This window comes from Phyllobates terribilis, unplaced genomic scaffold (genome assembly GCF_046119375.1).
Source record: "Phyllobates terribilis strain yellow unplaced genomic scaffold, ASM4611937v1 Scaffold_9__5_contigs__length_417890890, whole genome shotgun sequence".
NCBI classification, from domain to species: Eukaryota; Metazoa; Chordata; class Amphibia; order Anura; family Dendrobatidae; genus Phyllobates; species Phyllobates terribilis.
The window spans coordinates 285,360,320-285,382,448 of NW_027362769.1; positions in this window are offsets into that span (position 1 = coordinate 285,360,320).

Below are 22,129 nucleotides of genomic sequence, written 5' to 3' on the forward strand. Positions count from 1 at the left end.
CGCACCACACACACACTGTATACACCGTACGCACCACAAACACACTGTATAAACCATACGCACCATACACACACACACTGTATACGCCGTACGCACCACCACACACATACTGTATACGCCGTACACACCACCACACACATACTGTATACGCAGTACGCACCACCACACACTCTGTATTCGCCGTACGCACCACACACAAGCACACTGCATACGTCGTACGCACCACAAACACACACTGTATACACCGTACACACCACACACACATACTGTATACGGCGTACGCACCACACACAAACACAAACTGTATACACCGTACGCACCACACACACACACTGTATTAGGACCATACACACTGTGGCAAGACGACTCGCTCGGCTCTCCTGGAGGCAGACTCAGGACACACGTTCCCAGGTTTACTTTCTGCTGGTTTATTATCAGCCATAAACTCATGCAGGTTTCACAGGAAAAACAAACATGACCCCTCTGGGTTAAACGGAAAAAACAAAACAAAGTATAACTCAGTCCATAGATGAGCGGGTTCCGCCCGCTCTCGGTAGCATAAACTGCACTGCTAAAGTCCTTGTGAAAAGCTCTGCAGCTTCCACAATATTGTCTGGAGACTTCCCTCTCCAGACCACACTCCACAGGAAAAAAAAAACAGGACTGAGCTTTTACACATTGCTCAGCCACACCCTGAGGGGAGGTAGGGGGAATGGTGTCCCGCCCTCTTTGCCATTCCCATAAAACCGCACACCCTTTAACAGAGTAAATCTAACAGCATATAACATGCTGGCAGAAAAATAAAGTAGGTCTTAGTTCACACAGGAGAGCATCCTGAGAGACACATACCTCCCCTCACATATAAAACCAGTGACACTGTCACATATTCCCCCCCTCAGCCCAAAGCCGGGGGTTTGGGCACCTTCTGACACCAGGCAGGGAATCCTAGAGAGGGCATCTGCATTCCCATGTAACTTCCCGGGCCTATGCTCCACGTGAAAGTTAAACTCTTGAAGCCCTAGGAACCATCTAGTTACCCTGGCATTTTTGCCCCTCTTCTCCCTCAACCATCTCAATGGGGCATGGTCTGATACTAATCTAAGCTTCCGGCCTAGTAGGTAATATTTCAGTGTATCCACAGCCCATTTTATGGCTGTTACGGGTCCGGGAGGTGGAACCTCTGAGCTGCAATACAAGGGGGAGGTCCTTGTAAGGAAGCGGGTGACTCCCAGGGAGGACAAGCAGGTAGTCACAGCAAGTGACAGGGACAGTCTCTGGGTAAAAGGGCAGGTGGTCACGGTAGGTGACGGGGACAGTCTCTGGGTAGACAGGCAGGTGGTCACGGCAAGTGACGGGGACAGTCTCTGGGTAGACAGGCAGGTGGTCACGGCAAGTGACCGGGACAGTCTCTGGGTAGACAGGCGAGGCGGATACCTGACAGGTAACTGGCGGGCGCTCCCAGGTGAGCGGGCTGACAGAGACAGCAGGTAACAGGCAGGTAACTGGTGGCCGCTCCCAGGTGAGCGGTCTGACTGACGAGGCAGGTAACAGGCAGGTAACTGAAGGACGCTCCCAGGTGAGCGGACTGGCAGACAAGGCAGGTAACTAGTAGACGCTCCCAGGTGAGCGGTCTGGCGGACAAGGCAAGTAAAAGGCTGGCAGGCAGGACGAGAAGTCAGGCTAGCAGCGGAACCTGAGGGCTGAAGCACAAGTGAGACACAGTGCAAACAACATTGCTCGGGCACCTCCATTTTGGAGGAGGTGCCTTATATATGGGAGGTCCAACGGCAATTGGCCGGGGACTCCTAAGGACGGTGCGCGTGGTCCCTTTAAGAGAGGGGAAGAGCGCGCGCCCTAAGCACACTGCCGGGGAAGGAGCGCGTGCCGGAAGCAGCGGGGAGAGAAGCGCTGGAGGACGCCGCACCAGAAGTGGGGAGGTGAGAGGGACGGCGTCTCTGCCTAGCAAGGGGCAGAGACGCCGATGCTGCAGTACCTCCCCCTTTAGGCCCCCTCTTTTTTAGGCCAGAAAGAAATTTTTCAAGGAGAAGAGGGGCGTTGATGTTCTCCCTGGGTTCCCAAGTTCTCTCCTCAGGACCAAACCCCTTCCAATCTACCAGAAAAAGGTCTTTCCTCTTACCCTCTTGGTGGCCAGAATACTCTCTACCTCAAAGACATCTTCAGCGGAAACCGGAGCAGGGGGAGTACCTGGATTGTTGGAAAAAGAGTTAAAGACAACGGGTTTGAGGAGAGATACGTGGAAGGAGTTGGGAATCCGTAAGGTGGCCGGGAGTTGCCACTGGATTAATTTGCCTGAGGATTTCGAATGGGCCGATGAAGCGAGGACCTAACTTGTAGGAGGGTATCTTGAGCCGTACATGTTTGGAGGAGAGCCAAACCTTGTCTCCCGGACGGAATTGAGGCGGATCCAGACGTCTCTTATCAGCATATCTCTTCTTCCGCTCGGAGGACAGAAGAAGTGCGGACCTAATACTCTCCCAAATGGTAGAAAACTCGCTGACAAGAGACTGCGCGGCAGGGTTGTCCACAGAGGCGGAGACGGGAAACGGAATCCAGGGATGCTGGCCATAGACAATAAAGAACGGGGATTTGGAAGAGGATTCGCTTCCGTGGTTATTGAAAGAGAATTCGGCCCAAGGGAGGAGGTCCACCCAATCAGAATGGTGGACATTAACAAAGTGCCGGAGATAGCTGGTAAGGATCTGATTGATCCGCTCCACTTGACCATTGGACTGAGGGTGGTAAGCGGAGGAGAAGTCCAGGGTGACGTCCAGCAGTTTACATGTGGCTCTCCAGAAGCGTGAGGTGAACTGAACCCCTCGATCCGACACAATGTGGAGGGGTAGGCCATGGAGACGGAAGATATGGCGGATAAAGTCCTTAGCCAGCTCAGGTGCAGACGGAAGACCAGGCAGGGGAATGAAGTGGGCCATTTTATAAAAGTGGTCCGCGACCACCCAAATGACAGTACACCCGGCAGAGACAGGAAGGTCGGTAATGAAGTCCATAGCGATGTGTTGCCACGGGGCAACAGGTATGGGAAGCGGCAGGAGATGACCAGCTGGTAAGTGTCTGGGAACTTTGTTGCGGCCACAAGAAGAACAGGCAGAGACGAAGTCTACCACATCCTTACACAGGGTAGGCCACCAGTAATGCCGGGAAATGAGTAGGAAGGTCTTTTTTTGGCCGGCATGGCCAGCTAGTTTAGAAGAATGACCCCAACGAAGAACCTTCTCACGGTCAGGAGGCGCCACGAACGTCTTGCCAGGTGGAAAACGAGTCAAATCCAAGGGGGCCACATTCATCACCTTGGAGGGGTCGATAATGTGCATAGGCTCCTCCTCTTGGTCGGAGGACAGGAAGGATCGGGACAAGGCATCAGCTTTGACATTCTTGTCTGCCGGGCGGAAATGAAGGATGAAATCGAAGCGGGCAAAAAACAAAGACCACCGGGCCTGACGTGGATTAAGTCTCTGGGCATTTTGGAGATATGCAGGTTTTTGTGATCCGTGTAGATGATCACCGGGTATAGAGCCCCTTCAAGCAGGTAACGCCACTCCTCCAGCGCCAATTTAACGGCTAACAGTTCTCGGTCTCCTATGGAGTAATTGCGCTCAGAGGAGAAGATTTTAGAGAAAAAGCCGCAGGTTACCATTCTCCCACATGAAGACTTTTGGGTGAGCACTGCTCCGGCTCCAGAGGAGGAAGCATCAACCTCCAGGTAGAACTGTTTGTTGCAGTCTGGATAGTGCAGCACAGGGGCAGAGGAGAAGGCTTGCTTCAGGGAAAGGAAGGCCTCCTCAGCTTCGGGTGGCCATACCTTGGGATTTGCTCCCTTACGGGTGAGCGCAGATATGGGCGCAGTCCGAGACGAGAAGTGAGGAATGAAGAGACGATAGTAATTAGCGAAGCCCAGGAATCGCTGTATCACCTTCAAGCCCTCCGGACGGGGCCACTTTAGGACAGCAGAGAGCTTCTCAGGATCCATTCGCAAGCCTGTCTGGGAGATAACATAGCCCAGGAATGGAAGAGAGGTCTGCTCAAAAAGGCACTTCTCGTATTTAGCATAGAGGTGGTTCTGCCTGAACCTAAGCAGGACCTGACGAACATCCCTCCGGTGTGTGGGAAGATCCGGAGAGAAGACCAAGATGTCGTCCAGGTATACCACTACGCAGGAGTAAAGAAGATCACGGAAGATGTCGTTGACCAGTTCTTGGAAGACGGCGGGAGCATTGCAGAGACCGAAGGGCATCACACGGTACTCATAGTGTCCGTCCCGGGTATTAAATGCCATTTTCCACTCATCTCCCTGACGGATACGGACCAGGTTATACGCTCCACATAGATCCAGCTTGGAAAAGATCCTGGCGCCTAAGGACGGTGCGCGTGGTCCCTTTAAGAGAGGGGGAGAGTGCGCGCGCCCTAAGCACACTGCCGGGGAAGGAGCGCGTGCCGGAAGCAGCGGGGAGAGAAGCGCTGGAGGACACCGCGCCAGAAGCGGGGAGGTGAGAGGGACAGCGTCTCTGCCTAGCAAGGGGCAGAGACGCCGATGCTACAATGGCTAAACACTCTTTCTCTACTATGGCGTAGTTCTTCTCGCAGCAGGACAGCTTTCGGCTTAGATAGAGAATGGGATGTTCTTCCCCATTTATCTCTTGGGAGAGTACAGCCCCTAGACCAACCTCTGAAGCGTCCGTCTGGACCACAAATTCTTTCTTGAAGTCTGGCGTGACCAGGACCGGCTGCTTGCACAGTGTTAGCTTCAACTGTTGAAACGCGGTCTCCGTTTCTTCCGTCCATTTCACCATGGTTTATTTGGTGCCTTTTAGAAGATCCGTTAGTGGCGCGGCAATCATGGCGAAATTCGGGATAAACCGCCGGTAGTATCCCACCATTTCTAGGAATGCTCTCACCTGCTTCTTTGAGAGTGGTTGCTGCCAGGTTTGAATTGACTCCACTTTCTTGATTTGCGGCTTTATTTCGCCTCTCCCAACAACATAGCCCAGGTACTTGGCCTCCTCCTTCCCGATGGCACACTTTCTCGGATTTATGGTAAATCCTGCCTTCCTTAGCGCGTCCAAAACGGCCTGTAGTTTAGGTAGGTGACTAGCCCAGTCTGGGCTAAAGACCACAATGTCGTCGAGGTAGGCTGCGGCATACTTCTTATGTGGGGCTAGGATCCGATGCATAGCCCTCTGGAAAGTGGCTGGGGCCCCCTGTAGTCCGAACGGCATCCGCGTGTATTGAAAACACCCATCAGGTGTTGAGAAAGCCGTCTTCTCCTTAGCCATCTGGGACATGGGGATCTGCCAGTAGCCCTTCGTCAGGTCGAGAGTGGTGATGTACCTCGTCGGTCCAAGCCTCTCGATGAGTTCGTCGACGCGGGGCATCGGGTACGCGTCACACTTGGATACCTCATTCAGCCGGCGGTAGTCATTACAAAACCTCCACTCTCCATTGGGTTTCGGCATGAGGACGATTGGGCTCGACCACCCACTCTTTGACTCCTCTATTACTCCGAGGTCTAACATCCTCTTCACCTCGGCCGAGATCACCTCCCGGCGTGCTTCCGGAATCCGATACGGCTTCAGATTCACTCGTACGTGCGGCTCTGTCAGCACATCATGCTCTACCACTTGAGTATGCCCCGGCAACTCTGAGAACAGCTCCCGATTCCGCTGTAGTAATTCTCGACACTGTTGCTTCTGGGCCGATGATAGAGTCTCTGCAATAGTGACCTCCTCCACCTTGCCTTCTGGTGCGGCTCCCAGGCAAGGAGTTTCCACAGGTTCACGGTCCCACCACGGCTTGAGCAAATTTACATGATATATTTGATGCGGCTTTCTTCGGCCAGGCTGGTGGACTTTATAATTAACCTCGCTGACTTTCTCCACCACCTCGTATGGACCTTGCCATTTGGCGAGGAACTTACTCTCAACGGTAGGGATCAGCACCAAAACACAGTCCCCATGCTGGAACTGTCTTAGTCTCGCCGACCGGTTATAGACCCTAGCCTGGGCTTTCTGTGCCTGGAGGAGATGTTCCTTCACGATGGGCATCACCTTTGACATTCTCTCCTGTAACTGGGCGACATGTTCGATGATACTCCGGTGTGGCGTGACTTCAGCCTCCCAAGTTTCCTTGGCGATGTCTAGGAGACCTCTTGGATGAGGCCCATATAGGAGCTCAAATGGAGAGAAGCCAGTGGAGGCTTGAGGAACTTCTCTGACCGAGAAAAGCAGAAATGGGAGCAGGTAGTCCCAGTCTCGCCCATCCTTTTCAACGACCTTCTTGAGCATCGCCTTTAACGTCTTGTTGAAGCGTTCCACTAGGCCGTCCGTCTGTGGATGATAAACCGAGGTCCGAAGCTGAGTTATCTGAAGGACTCTGCAAAGATCCTTCATCACCTTGCTCATGAAGGGGGTTCCTTGGTCTGTCAGAATCTCTTTTGGTAGACCTGTCCGAGCAAAAATATGGACCAGCTCTCGGGCTATACTTTTACTGGACATGTTCCTTAGGGATACCGAGTCGCATAGTCCATGACGACCAGGATATATTGGTGGCCCCGAGCTGATTTAACTAAGGGGCCTACGAGGTCCATGGCAATCCTCTCAAAGGGAACCTCTATCACAGGTAGTGGGACTAAGGGGCTACGGAAGTGGGAGGAGGGAGCAGTTATTTGGCAGGTGGGGCAGGACCTACAATAGTTTTGAACTTCTCGATAACACCCTGGCCAATAAAACCTTCTCAATATCCTCTCCTGAGTTTTCTCAACCCCTAGGTGTCCCCCCAGAACATGTGAATGGGCCATATCTAGCACCCGCCGTCTGTATGACCCAGGCACTAACAGCTGTTCCACTATCTCACCGCCCCTCAGTTTGGCCACCCGATATAGCAACTCCCCCTGCACTGCAAAGTGGGGGAATCTGGTGTCGGCCCCCGACTCTTGGGCAACCCCATTACATACAGTAACCTGGTCGAACGCCCCTTTTAAGGTCAGGTCTTGAACTTGAGCAGTCCCAAAGTTCTCTCTGGACATATCTAACGCAGGGAGGTCGGCCTCCTCGGTCACCGTCTCACCCTCATCATCGACAAGGACGCACAGTGGGAACTCCTCCATCTGAGACTTCGTCGGGGGTTCTTCTTCAAGGACCTGGCTTTTCCCCATGCTACTTAGTCCAGTTCCCTTCCCCCACAAGTCCAAGAATAAGGAAAAATCACGGCCCAATATGACGGGATGTATTAGGTCCTTTACTACCCCGACTTCATGGGACTGGGCACCACAGTCTGTCCCCACTGTTACTGTGTCCACGGGATAGTCCTTGGCGTCACCATGGATGCACCGAACGCCCAGGGTTTTGGAAGGGATCAACTGGTGGGGAAGGGATGCTCTGATCAAGGTCACCAGACTCCCGGAGTCCAACAGCCCAAGCACTTTTATTCCATTAATGGACACTGCACACGCCTGCGGCCCCTCGCCGGGTCGACAGTCCACGCTACAGGCTGGATAGGCATAATAGAAGACCCATCTGCCTAGGCTGCAGTCCATGGGCTCAGGGGATATTTGACACCTGGTGGCTACATGTCCAGGGTTGTGACACCGCCAGCAAACTATATCTTTACCAACTGTTCTAAAGGCACCTTCAGTAGGAGTGGGACGTCCCCCAGTGGTGGCTCTAGACCCCTTCCGAGGTGAACCCGCCCCCTTTTGGGTATCCCAGTAGGGAGAAGTGACTGCATCCGGTTTCCCAAGAGATCTCTCGACTACCTGGTACCTCTCTACCAGGCCGATGAAGTCATCTGCGTTCTGGGGATCACCCTGGGCAATCCAGGTCTGTACTGGCTTGGGAAGGGAATGCATGAACCTGTCAATCACCACCCGCTCAACCATCTGGGCCGGAGTGGAGGACTCCGGTTGTAGCCACTTCTGAACAAGATGCAGGAGGTCAAACATCTGCGAACGAGGGGGTTTGTTGCTAGCATACGCCCAGTGATGAACTCGCTGGGCTCTCACCGCCATATTTACTCCCAGACGTGCTAAGATCTCTGTCTTTGGTTTGGGATACTCCTTAGCATCTTGCAGCGCCAAGTCAAAATACGGCTTCTGGGGTTCACCCGATAAATATGGCGCCAGAACTTCTGCCCACTGTGCTGGTGGAAGTCTCTCCCGATCAGCCACCCTCTCAAAAACAGTCAGAAATGCTTCTACATCATCCCCAGGAGTCATCTTCTGCATGGCCCGCCTTACCGCCTTCCTGACGTGAGAATCATCAGTCGTCCCTGAGGGTGGGGCGGCCGCCCTGCTCTAGATGGCGTCCGCCAAAAGCTGTATCTGCTGTTGCGCCTCCTGCTGGTCCTGGACCAAGTGCTTAACAAGCTCCTCCATGCTGCTGGACTTCTCTGGCTGGCTAGCAGCCTTCACCCAGGACATCCACCAGTCTTTGTGGCAGGTACACGTGTTCCTGGAATCCTGCACGCACTCTCACACCACCTGTGGCAAGACGACTCGCTCGGCTCTCCTGGAGGCAGACTCAGGACACACGTTCCCAGGTTTCCTTTCTGCTGGTTTATTATCAGTAGAGATGAGCGTTGTTCTACTCGAACTGTTCGCCAATCTCAAATTCGAGCTGTTTTGGGCGGTGTTCGAGCCGTTCGGCGAACACGAACAATTTGAGAAAAATTCGGCTGTTCGGGGTTATGTTCGATAACTGTTCGTGCACCAAAATCATAACTGGATTTTTTCTCAGTAATGATAAAAATTAATGTTAATACGCAGTTTGAGTGTACAGCGGGGTGGGGGGAGGGGCAGGGGATGGATCTCTGCAGGAACAATGAAGATCTCCATTTTTTTTTTCTCTTTCCCGCATTTACAGTGGGGAGGTGCAATCTGTCAGCCTATCAGCAGCGCACACACGGAGCGAAGTGCTTTTTTTCACACAAGCAAGGGCATGTGTCATTGGCAGTGTATGTCACATGTCCTTGCCCTATAAGACCAAGCCATTTTCCCCGTCGCCACCATTTTCTCACTGCTGCAGCTGCGTGTTAGACGGCACCGCTGTTGCTGTGTGCGCTATACCTTGTTAATTTCAAGCCAATTTTCGCACAAATCTACAGATAGCTTGGGAGTAGGGAATAGTTGTGATTGCAGTCCTTTTAAGGACTAGGTTACAGCACTTCCTACGACTTTTATCAGGCAGGTCTGTGCTCTTAAATAGATAGGTTGTGGGAGTAAAGACTAATTGTAATTGGAGTCCTTTTCAGGACTAGGTTACATCAGTTCCTATCAGTTTTTGCCAGGCAGGTCTGTGCCAGTGCTGTGCAAGTTTTTTTCACAGCATTTGGCTGAATCTAGCAAAGCTAATCCTTTTTGGCCTATTGCAGAGTGTGTTAGTCAGTGGAGTAGCCTATCTGTGTTGCAAGATATACCACCTGTGTATAGAATACCAATTTTTTTACTGCACCTAGTGAAGTAAAATCTTTTGGGCATAGCATCATTCTATTAGTCCATCTATACTGACCTCCATCAGGTTGCAAACTGAATATATTTTTTTCTGCATCTACCTCTGAAAAAATATTGGGCTTCTAGCTGTGTGTGGGACTTGTTCTATTAATACATCTATACAGACCTCCATCAGGTTGCAAACTGAATATATTTTTTTCTGCATCTACCTCTGAAAAAATATTGGGCTTCTAGCTGTGTGTGGGACTTGTTGTATTAGTCCATCTATACTGACCTCCATCAGGTTGCAAACTGAATATATTTTTTTCTGCATCTACCTCTGAAAAAATATTGGGCTTCTAGCTGTGTGTGGGACTTGTTCTATTAATCCATCTATACAGACCTCCATCAGGTTGCAAACTGAATATATTTTTTTCTGCATCTACCTCTGAAAAAATATTGGGCTTCTAGCTGTGTGTGGGACTTGTTGTATTAGTCCATCTATACTGACCTCCATCAGGTTGCAAACTGAATATATTTTTTTCTGCATCTACCTCTGAAAAAATATTGGGCTTCTAGCTGTGTGTGGGACTTGTTCTATTAATCCATCTATACAGACCTCCATCAGGTTGCAAACTGAATATATTTTTTTCTGCATCTACCTCTGAAAAAATATTGGGCTTCTAGCTGTGTGTGGGACTTGTTGTATTAGTCCATCTATACTGACCTCCATCAGGTTGCAAACTGAATATATTTTTTTCTGCATCTACCTCTGAAAAAATATTGGGCTTCTAGCTGTGTGTGGGACTTGTTCTATTAATCCATCTATACAGACCTCCATCAGGTTGCAAACTGAATATATTTTTTTCTGCATCTACCTCTGAAAAATATTGGGCTTCTAGCTGTGTGTGGGACTTGTTGTATTAGTCCATCTATACTGACCTCCATCAGGTTGCAAACTGAATATATTTTTTTCTGCATCTACCTCTGAAAAAAAATTGGGCTTCTAGCTGTGTGTGGGACTTGTTCTATTAATCCATCTATACAGACCTCCATCAGGTTGCAAACTGAATATATTTTTTTCTGCATCTACCTCTGAAAAAATATGTGGCCTTCTAGCAGTGTGTGGGACTTTCTCTATTAGTCCATCTATACTGACCTCCATCAGGTTGCAAACTGAATATAATTTTTTTCTGCATCTAGCTCTGAAAAAATATTTGGCCTTCTAGCAGTGTGTGGGACTTTCTCTATTAGTCCATCTATACTGACCTCCATCAGGTTGCAAATTAAAAATAATTTTTATCTGCATCTACAGTACCTCTGAAAAAATATTTGGGCTTCTAGCTGTTTGTGGGACTTGTTCTATTAGTCCATCTATACTGACCTCCATCAGGTTGCAAATTGAATATAATTTTTATCTGCATCTAGCTCTGAAAAAATATTTGGCCTTCTAGCAGTGTGTGGGACTTTCTCTATTAGTCCATCTATACTGACCTCCATCAGGTTGCAAATTAAAAATAATTTTTATCTGCATCTACAGTACCTCTGAAAAAATATTTGGGCTTCTAGCTGTGTGTGGGACTTGTTGTATTAGTCCATCTATACTGACCTCCATCAGGTTGCAAATTAAAAATAATTTTTTTCTGCATCTACAGTACCTCTGAAAAAATATTTGGGCTTCTAGCTGTGTGTGGGACTTGTTCTATTAGTCCATCTATACTGACCTCCATCAGGTTGCAAATTGAATATAATTTTTATCTGCATCTAGCTCTGAAAAAATATTTGGCCTTCTAGCAGTGTGTGGGACTTTCTCTATTAGTCCATCTATACTGACCTCCATCAGGTTGCAAATTAAAAATAATTTTTATCTGCATCTAGCTCTGAAAAAATATTTGGCCTTCTAGCAGTGTGTGGGACTTTCTCTATTAGTCCATCTATACTGACCTCCATCAGGTTGCAAATTAAAAATAATTTTTATCTGCATCTACCTCTGAAAAAATATTTGGGCTTCTAGCTGTGTGTGGGACTTGTTCTATTAATCCATCTATACAGACCTCCATCAGGTTGCAAACTGAATATAATTTTTTTCTGCATCTAGCTCTGAAAAAATATTTGGCCTTCTAGCAGTGTGTGGGACTTGTTCTATTAGTCTACCTATACTGACCTCCATCAGGTTGCAAATTCAAAATAATTTTTTGTCTGCATCTAGCTCTGAAAAAATATTTGGCCTTCTAGCAGTGTGTGGGACTTTCTCTATTAGTCCATGTATACTGACCTCCATCAGGTTGCAAACTGAATATATTTTTTTTCTGCATCTACCTCTGAAAAAATATTGGGCTTGTAGCTGTGTGTGGGACTTGTTTTATTAATCCATCTATACAGACCTCCATCAGGTTGCAAACTGAATAAAAAAATTTTCTGCATCTACCTCTGAAAAAATATTTGGGCTTCTAGCTGTGTGTGGGACTTGTTCTATTAGTCCATCTATACTGACCTCCATCAGGTTGCAAATTGAATATAATTTTTTTCTGCATCTAACCCAGCCAATAGTTTTGGCCTAATACCACAGTTTGGCCACTCAGCTCTGCTCGTTCCCATCCATTGTTTTTTTGTGCAAACAACTCCAGAGTTGTGAATTAGTTAACCACCAAAATGAGTGGAAAAAGGCCTGCTGCTGGTGGAAAGGGGAATAGGCGTGTTGGGAAGGGGAAAAAAGGTTGTGTCCGTCGGGTAGGTGTTAAAGCAACAGTAACATCTGCAGAAGAAAGACCATCTTCCAGCCAAACTAAAATGTCTACTTCTTTTAGCGGACAATGTGATAAGATCCCTTTCTTACAGCCACGCCAATCACTACAAATTCCAGATGAGGCACAAAAACAGCAGGTGCTTCAACGGATATGAAGTGCTCCTTTAAGTGGGCTCTCCTCCACATCAACTTCAACATCACAAATACTCCAGTCCTCAAAGGTGTCACCCCAATCGCACTTGCTTCCTCACAGCTCCCAAATCTCCAGCTGCCCGTCTGAGTATGAGGTAGAACAGATGGTTGAGTCTGCAGAGCTGTTTACTCATACTATAGCCTGGGAATCAGAGGTCGACTCCAGCGCTTCTGTGAATCCAGACGAGGAAATGATCTGCACTGATGCCCAGAATCTTTATGAGTCGGATCCAGGACCAGACGCAGAAGGTTCTGACCATAATGTAGACCCTCATTCCCAAACTGTAACTCCTGTTGGTGGAGACAATGAGGAAGACGATGATAAGACTCAAATACCTGATTGGAGCGACAACTTTAGTTTTTTGTCAGGGCAGGAACAGGTTGGCTCTGAGGACGACGGGTGTGATAACGCACAGGGTGATGATGATGAGGTTGGAGATCCCACTTACTGTCAACCCACAGTCAGCCAAGAGATGAGGTCAGCAGAGGAGGTGGAGGAAGATGCTAGTGACGACGAGGTCAGGTTGCGCCTTCCTGGACAGAGATGTAGTACTGGAAGCACGTCAACAACTGCATCCTCAAACACAACTCTGCCTCTCACCACAAGTCGTGGTGGCTCTTCAGGTCGCATGGGTGCTAAGCCTTGCATAGCCTGGGCGTTTTTTCAGATCGATAAAGATGACCCAACTCGTGTTATCTGTAACATTTGTCAGCAAAAGCTAAGTAGAGGCCAAAAAATACATAGTTTGAGTACTTCATGCATGAACCGGCACATGGACATGAAGCATAAGTTGCAGTGGGAAGCTCAGTGTGCTACAATGCGGCCTAGCCGGCCGGGCCAACCACTGTCTGCCATATCTTGTGCATCCGCGGCCTCTTCATCCTCTGTGACTGGGGGGACAGCAGTCACACCTGTTTTGGGGCGCAGACCTGCCACCTCTTTACCCGCAACAGCCAGCGTGATTGGCAGGTCATCATTTTCTTTGGAGGTGGTAACACCAGCTGGTGTTGAGCGCTGTCCGACATCGATAGCACCACCTTTGGATCAAGGCAACCTAACATGTCCGCCTGCATCTTCCTCACAGACCGGCAGTTTGCCGGGGACACCCTTATCAACCCCGTCTAAGCACAATAGCCAGCCCTCGGTCCCTCAGATGTGGACAAGTAAAAGACCATTTCCTCCTAGCCATGAGAAAGCTAAGAGGTTGAATTTCACCATCTGCAAGCTCTTGGCTACAGAAATGCTGCCTTTCCGCCTGGTGGACACAGAGGATTTTCGAGACCTTATTTCCGTCGCAGTGCCCCAGTACCAGATGCCCAGTCGGCACTACTTCTCAAAGAAAGGTGTGCCTGCGCTCCACCAGCATGTCGCACACAACATCACCGCTTCTTTGAGAAACTCTGTGTGTGACAGGGTGCATTTCACCACAGACACTTGGACGAGTAGGCATGGACAGGGGCGTTACATGTCGCTGACTGGGCACTGGGTAACTATGGTGACAGCAGGACAAGGGGCTGCTGTCCAAGTCTTGCCGTCCCCACGAGTTGTGCGTCAATCCTCTTTATGTCAAAGTTCCTCCACTGCTTCTGCCTCCTCAACCTCCTCTCGGTCTTCCACCTGCACCCAAAGCCTGTCTGGTCATGCCACAAGCTTTCTAACTGCGCAGAAGGGATCCTGCACACCTCCTTACTATGCTGGCAGTAGGGCTCAACGTCATCAGGCGGTTTTTACATTGAAATGTCTGGGAAATGTGAGTCACACAGCTGAGGAGTTGTGGTCAGCTCTGGAGAACCAATTTCATGAATGGTTGTCTCCACTGGACCTGAAACCAGGGAAGGCCGTGTGCGACAATGCTGCAAACCTGGGTGCGGCCCTTCGCCGGGGCAATGTCACACACGTGCCTTGTATGGTTCACGTGTTGAACCTGGTTGTCCAGCAATTTTTAGCCCACTATCCCAGACTAGATGGCCTTCTGCAGAGGGCACGGTCGCTGTGTGCTCACTTCCGCCGTTCGCATCCCGCAGCTCAGCGACTTACATCTCTATAGAAGTCGTTGGGCCTGCCACTTCACCGGCTAAAATGCGATGTGCCTACCTGGTGGAATTCAACTCTGCACATGTTGCAGCGACTGTGGCAGCACCGACAAGCCCTGGTGCAATACGTTCTGACGTATAGCCTGGGCCAACGAGATCCAGAGGTGGGGCAAATCACGCTGGAGGAGTGGTCTCAGATCAGGGACCTATGCACCCTTCTGCACAGTTTTGAAATGGCGACGAAGATGTTTAGTGCTGACGATGCCATTATCAGCATGACTATTCCGGTGATTTACATGCTGGAGCACATGTTAAACAGAATTCGGAGTCAGGTGGTGGCACAAGAGGAGGTGGAGGAAGTAGAGGAGGAGGAGTTGTATGCGGAAGGGCTAACATCTGCAAGGTCCAGACGGTCGGCAGCACCAAGGCGGCAGGCATGTGAGGGTGGGGGAGATGGTTTTACCAGGGCGCATGGTAGCAGCCAAACTAGTGAGGAAGGTGCAGGAGCCCAGGAAGAAGTGGAGGACGAACTGATGGAAGACTCATCAGATGAGGGAGACCTTGATCACATTTCTGTTGTGCGAGGTTGGGGGGAGAGGACAGAGGAAGGAAGCATGATTGTTACCTCGCCACCAACACAACAGGGACTTGGTGCTCCTGGATGCGCAACACACATGAGTGCCTTCTTGCTGCACTACCTGCAACATGACCCTCGAATTGTGAGAATTAGAAATAATCCTGACTACTGGGTTGCCACACTGTTAGATCCCCGGTACAAAAGTAAATTTGCAGAAATTATTCCTGCCATAGAAAGGGATGCACGCATGCAGGAGTATCAGCAGAGACTGTTGCAGAATCTTACATGTGCTTTTCCACAAAATACCAGTGGTGCACGTAGTGAATCTCACAGTTCCAACTTGCCAACCGTGGGACCGTCAAGTGTTCAGCACTCAAACCGTAACAGAACCACAGTATCTGCTGGTAACATCAATTTTGCGGAATCATTTCACCACTTTTTTAGCCCATCCTTTGCAAGGCCACAGGAGACAAGAAGTCTGACACATAGTCAACGCCTAGAGACGATGGTACAGGAGTATCTCCAAGTAAACATTGAAGCCATGACTGTGTCACTGGACCCTTGCTCTTTTTGGGCTTCCAATCTGGATAAATGGCAGGAGCTAGCCACTTACGCCTTGGAGATCTTGTCATGCCCCGCAGCCAGCGTTCTGTCTGAACGTGTGTTCAGCGCTGCTGGTGGTGTGCTGACAGATAAGCGCACGCGGCTCTCCACTGATAATGTAGACAGACTCACGTTCATAAAGATGAACAAATCATGGATCCGAAACGACTTTTCTACCCCTGTGTCATCCTGGGGAGAGTAAAAGCTTGATGATTGGTTAAAATCACCCTACCAACCGTTTTAAGCTTTCAAATTACTAATCATGTTTATCTGTATCTTGGCTGGAAAATAATTTGGGCTTTGTAGCAGTGTGCAGCACTGATTCTATTAGGCCATCTATAATAAGCTCCACCAGATTTAAAATTACTAATCATGTTTATCTGTATCTTGACTGGAAAATAATTTGGGCTTTGTAGCAGTGTGCAGCACTGATCCTATTAGGCCATCTATACTAAAGCTTCACCAGATTTAAAATTAATAATAATTTTTAGCTGCATCTAGCCCGGAAAATAATTTTGGGGCTCCGAGATGCGCAAGACACATAAGTGCCTTCTTGCTGCACTACCTGCAGCATGACCCTCATATTGTCAGAATTCGAAGTAATCATGACTACTGGGTTGCCACACTCTTAGATCCCCCAAACTTTTCGATCAACCTTTTCATTTTAATAAAGACCAAAAAAATGGTCATTTTTGAAATTATAAGCATTAGCAGGTTGTTAGAAACTGAAATCAAACAGTTTTCAACTCAAAACTTTATTCTAGGTGATGTTACATTTTCACATAGGACCCCTTGTTCGAAAGGAGCTTCTGAACTCTCTCGTCCATTGAATTTGTCAGGTTTTGGATGGTTTCTGCTTCAATTGTTTTGCATGAGGACAGAATACCCTCCCAGAGCTGTTGCTTAGATGTGAACTGCCTCCCGCCATCATAGACACTCCTTTCAATGATGCTCCAAAGGTTCTGAATGGGGTAGAGGTCAGGGGAGCATGGGGGTCACACCATAAGTTTGTCCCCTTTTATGCCCATATCAGCCAGAGATGCAGATGTTTTATGTGCAGCATGAGATGGTGCATTATCATGCAAAAAAATGATCTTGCTGTGAAATACACGGTTCTTCTTCTTGAACCATGGCAGGAAGTGCTGTTTGAGAAAATCCACATACATTATGGAGTTCATCTTTAGCGCCTTCAGGGATCCTAAAGGGGCCGACAATCTCTCTCCCCATGATTCCAGCCCAAAACATTACTCCACCTCCTCCTTGTTGGCGCTGTAGCCGTGTTTGCGTGGGGTGTCCATCAATCAGCCATCCTCCACTCCATCCATATGGACCATCGAGCGCTGCACGGCACTCATCCGTGAACAAAACAGTTTTGAAATCAGTCTTCATGTAATGTTTGGCCCACTGGAGCCGTTTCTGCTTGTGTGAAGTGGATAGAGGAGGTCGACAGGATGGCGTATGCACAGCTGCAAACCTCTGAAGGACCCTGCATCTTGTTGTTCGGGGGACGTTGGAGGCACCAGCAGCTTCAAAAACTTGTCTGCTGCTATGACAAGGCTTTTTTGCCGCTGCTCTTTCAACCTGACGCAATTGCCTGTAGGAAAGAGTCCTCAATTTGCCCTTATCAGCACGCACACGTGTGTACTGTGAATCAGCTACATACTTCTTGATTGCCAAGACACTTCATCCTGATCATCGCACAATGTTGATTGTAGTCATGCCTTGACCTAAACACTCCACAATTTGTTGCTTCTCAGCAGCCAACACATCCTTTTTCTTTCCCATTTTGGCAGAAAATGTAGGCTGCTTAATAATGTGAGACAGCCTTCTTAAGTAGTCTTGCCTTTCATTGGACACACCTGCCAAACTAATTAGCACAGGTGTCTGCAATTGCTTACAGTGATATAAAGAGCCCTGACACACATCACCATCAATGAGTTTAACTGACAAACAAACAAATTCTTCCCTTATCACTCCTAAACACTTTTTGCATAATAATTTGGAACACAGTGTACATGTGCTTTTCCACAAAACACCAGTGGTTCACGTAGTGAATCTTACAGTTCTAACTTGCCAACCGTGGTCTGTATGGAGTTGTTCAATAAAGGGCCCAAAATTAAGATAACATAGATGGGAGAGGTCTCTATGAATAGGAATTCCTAAGTATTTGATACCCTGTGAGGGCCAGGCAAAGGGAAAGTTGGACTGGATGGAATCCTATATGGATTTGGGGAGGGAGACATCGAGGGCCTCAGACTTCGCTGCATTGATTTTAAAATTTGACCATGTAACAAAGTGATCTATTTCAGCCATAACAGCATGGATGGATATATGTGATTGAGTGATATATACTAGGACATCATCAGCAAATAGAGAGCACTTGTACTCGGTGCCTCCCACCTCAATCCACCTAATATTGGGGTTATGGCGAATTGATGAGAGCAGGTGCTCCGTCACTAGGATGTATAAGAGAGGGGACAGAGAACATCCCTGCCTTGTCCCATTGGTGATTGTGAAAGGTGATGAAAATGTTCTGACGCGCCCCCTGGGCCTTGGGACACCCGGAGCCGGACCCTTTTTGGTGGATGCTGGTGGTTGTAGTCTCCGTGGCGGTGACCCGGTTCCGTGGCTCAGGGCGGTCAAACCAGTGGCGGAACTATTTATGTGGTTTTGATGTTTAAATGTCCGACTACGCCACCCGTGGATTGCGGTCAGAGTGAACCGCCGCTCCAGGGCAGACCGCTGAGGCTGGTGTTGTGGGTGCAGCAGAGCGTAGCATAACTCCCCACGGGAGGAGTATAGCCTCAGGGCAGTGTATGCGGAGGATGGGGGTGATGGTGCAGGGCAGCAGCAGTAACGACACGGAGTCAGTGATGCAGTCCAGGGCCTTTACTCACAGTTCTTATTATCCAGACCACGTCTGCAGGTAACGGCTGCCCACGTCGTACTGTGCTCACCAGGTGAGGGGCTCAGACAACTCCCAGATAACTTTGGAGCGCTTCACAGGACCCCCTTTGTGTGTCCTTTGTCTGGCCTTTCTTACCAACCCTTCTGTCCGGCTGCCTTGGGCCTCCTCTTGGTAAACTTGGCGCCAGTTTCCCTGACCCTATGTGGTGCCTTCCTATCGGGTGTAGCGAGGGGCTGCGCCACATAAAATGTCACAGCCTCCTGTTTCTAGCTGAGGGTCGTTTCCTGCCTCCACTAGTTTCGGGGACCGGTCTCCCCCTTTGGCCTGACCCCTCCACGCAGGTGGATTCGGGCGTGCGGTGGCGACTCGCCCGTCCGCACCCCTGGGATCCCTTCGTTCCTCGTTCCTGGAGCCTTCTCCGCTCCTCTTCCTTCCTTCTCTCTCTTCCAGGCCTGGGCCTCTGTTACTAGGCCCGCCTCCGGAGCAGAGCTCATGCAGAGCCCCTGCTCCCTGCCACTTCTGTTCAGACTTCTCTGCACTGAACTAAGATGGTGCCCACCTTTTATACTCCCTTCTCAATGCACCCAGGAACTGCTTCCTCCCTGCTCCTGCACTACAGGGTTCCCCTTCCTCAGTGTTCCCTCCCCCCACTCCAGCCAGGGACAGGGACTGTCGTGCCCATCTCAGGGGTATATTGGTCGCCCTGCCCCACGGCAATGTGGTGTAATGCATGCAGGTGTCGGGTCCTGATCCACAATACATCCTTACCTGAGAGTGAGATATCACACCTCTGGGTGAGGTGCAATACCTCTGTAGCAACCGAGCCCTCAGGGTGCTACAGTTCCATTTATCTTCAGCCTAGGTGACGTATTGCGATACAGGGCCGTGATTTTGGCTATAAAAGGGTCCCCTAGACCCCTACCCCAAGCTTTTTAAGAGAATCATATATGGCGTGCCAGGAGACTCTATGGAATGCTTTCTCAGCATCCAACGAGAGTATCTAATTACAAATTTTTAACTGCATCTAGCCCAGGAAATACTTTGTGCCTAGTAGCAGTGTCTGCTAGTTAGCGGATTATCCCGGCTGTTAAGCAAGCTACACCACCTGTAGTTTGGACACTTAATTTTTTCAAAGGAAATGCTTCGGGACCACGGGATACTCAGTGAAGAGCATCAGGAGGCATCCCAAGGCATAGGGGCTGGGACTGGCAGTAGGATGCCTTGCGGTGGACAGCCGAGCTCGATCCTTATAAAAGCTTTTTAACTCAGCAGCTTTAGTGGACGCTACTGGAGCTGGAATTACACGGCTGCTGGCATGAGACTTGCCCTCCAATAGATCCTTGTAAATGGATTTAAAGTGTATTCATTCAAATTAGAGAGACAATTTAAATTAAAAAGCTTAGAGCTGCCTCCACCACAGGGGGGCTCGCTCGACCCACCAGCGGACAGGCACCAGTATTGGGAGAGGGGGGCTGGCCGTCAGGGTTCACCGCGGCTCTGGCACAAACCCGGCGACGCGGAGGTGGCACGGGCAGGAGCGGACTGAACGTGTCGGCTTCTCACTTTTTGGATTTTAGAAGGGCATGACATGCCTATATCTGTGTCTCCCCCTCCTTTTACTCCTCCACCTCTTTTCTTTTCGCATGACTATATGTACTTGTCACTTTTCCATGTGTTAGTTGTGTCTTCTGAGCAGTTTGTCAGCTTTTGGACACCTTTGAAGGTGTTTTCTATGTGTTTCTATGTGTTTTTGTTTGCCTGCCATTGGTTTTAACGGTGTTCGAAGGTGTTCGACGAACAGTTCGGCGAACACACGGGTGTTCGACAAACCGAACCGAACTCGAACACTACAGGGGTGGCTCAACACTAATTATCAGCCATAAGCTCATGCAGGTTTTCGCAAGAAAAACAAACATGACCCCTCTGGGTTAAACGGAAAAAACAAAACAAAGTATAACTCAGTCCATAGATGAGCGGGTTCCGCCCGCTCTCGATAGCATAAACTGCACTGCTAAAGTCCTTGTGAAAAGCTCTGCAGCTTCCACAATACAGTCTGGAGACTTCCCTCTCCAGACCACACTCCACAGGAAAAAAAAAATGGGACTGAGCTTTTACACATTGCTCAGCCACACCCTGAGGGGAGGTAGGGGGAATGGCGTCCCGCCCTCTTTGCCATTCCCATAAAACCGCACACCCTTTAACAGAGTAAATCTACCAGCATATAACATGCTGGCAGAAAAATAAAGTAGGTCTTAGTTCACACAGGAGAGCATCCTGAGTGACACATACCTCCCCTCACATATAAAACCAGTGACACTGTCACAACACACACTGTATACGCACCACACACACACACACACTCTGTATATGCACCATACACACATACACTGTATACGCACCATACACACACACACTGTATACGCCATACGCACCACACACTGTATACGCCGTACACACCACACACACACTGTATACCCTGTACACCACATACACACATACTGTATACACGGTAAACCACATACACACACACACACACACACTGTATACGCGGTACACCACATACACACTGTACACGCCACACAAACTCTGTATTCATTGTATCCACCACACACTATATACGCCGTACGCACCACCAGACACACACACTGTATACGCCGTACGCACCACACACACTGTATACGCTGTACGCACCACCACATAAACTGTATACGCCGTACACACCACCACACACATTCTGTATATGCCGTACGCAGCACTACACACACACACTCTGTATTCGCCATACGCACCACACACACTGAAAACGCCGTACGCACCACACACACTGTATACACTGTATGCACCACACACTGTATACGCACCACACACACACTGTATACGCCATACGCACCACACACACACACTGTATACGCACCATACACACACTGTGTACGCTGTACGCACCACACACACACACACACACTGCATACACCGTACGCACCACACACACACACTGTATACCCACCACACACACTGTATATGCCGTACGCACCAGACACAAACACTGTATATGTCGTACGCACCACACACTGTAACCCACCCCACATACACACTGTATACGCAGTACGCACCACACACTGTATACGCACCACACACACAAACTATATAAGCCGTACGCACCACACACACTGTATACGCCGTATGCAGCATACACACTGTATATGCAGTACGCACCACACACACACTGTATACGCCATATGCACCACAAACACACTGCATACACCATACGCACCATACACACACTCACACACACTGTATACGCCGTACGCACCATCACACATATACTGTATATGCCGTATGCACGACCACACACATACTGTATACGCCGTACGCACCACCAGACACATACTGTATACGTCGTACGCACCACACACACACTCTGTATACACCGTACGCACCACCACACACACTTTGTATACACCGTACCACAAACACGCACACTGTATACGTCGTACGCACCAGACACACACACTGTATACGTCATACGCACCACACACACACACTGTATACGCCGTACGCACCACACACACACACAATGTATACGCCGTACGCACCACACACACACACTGTATA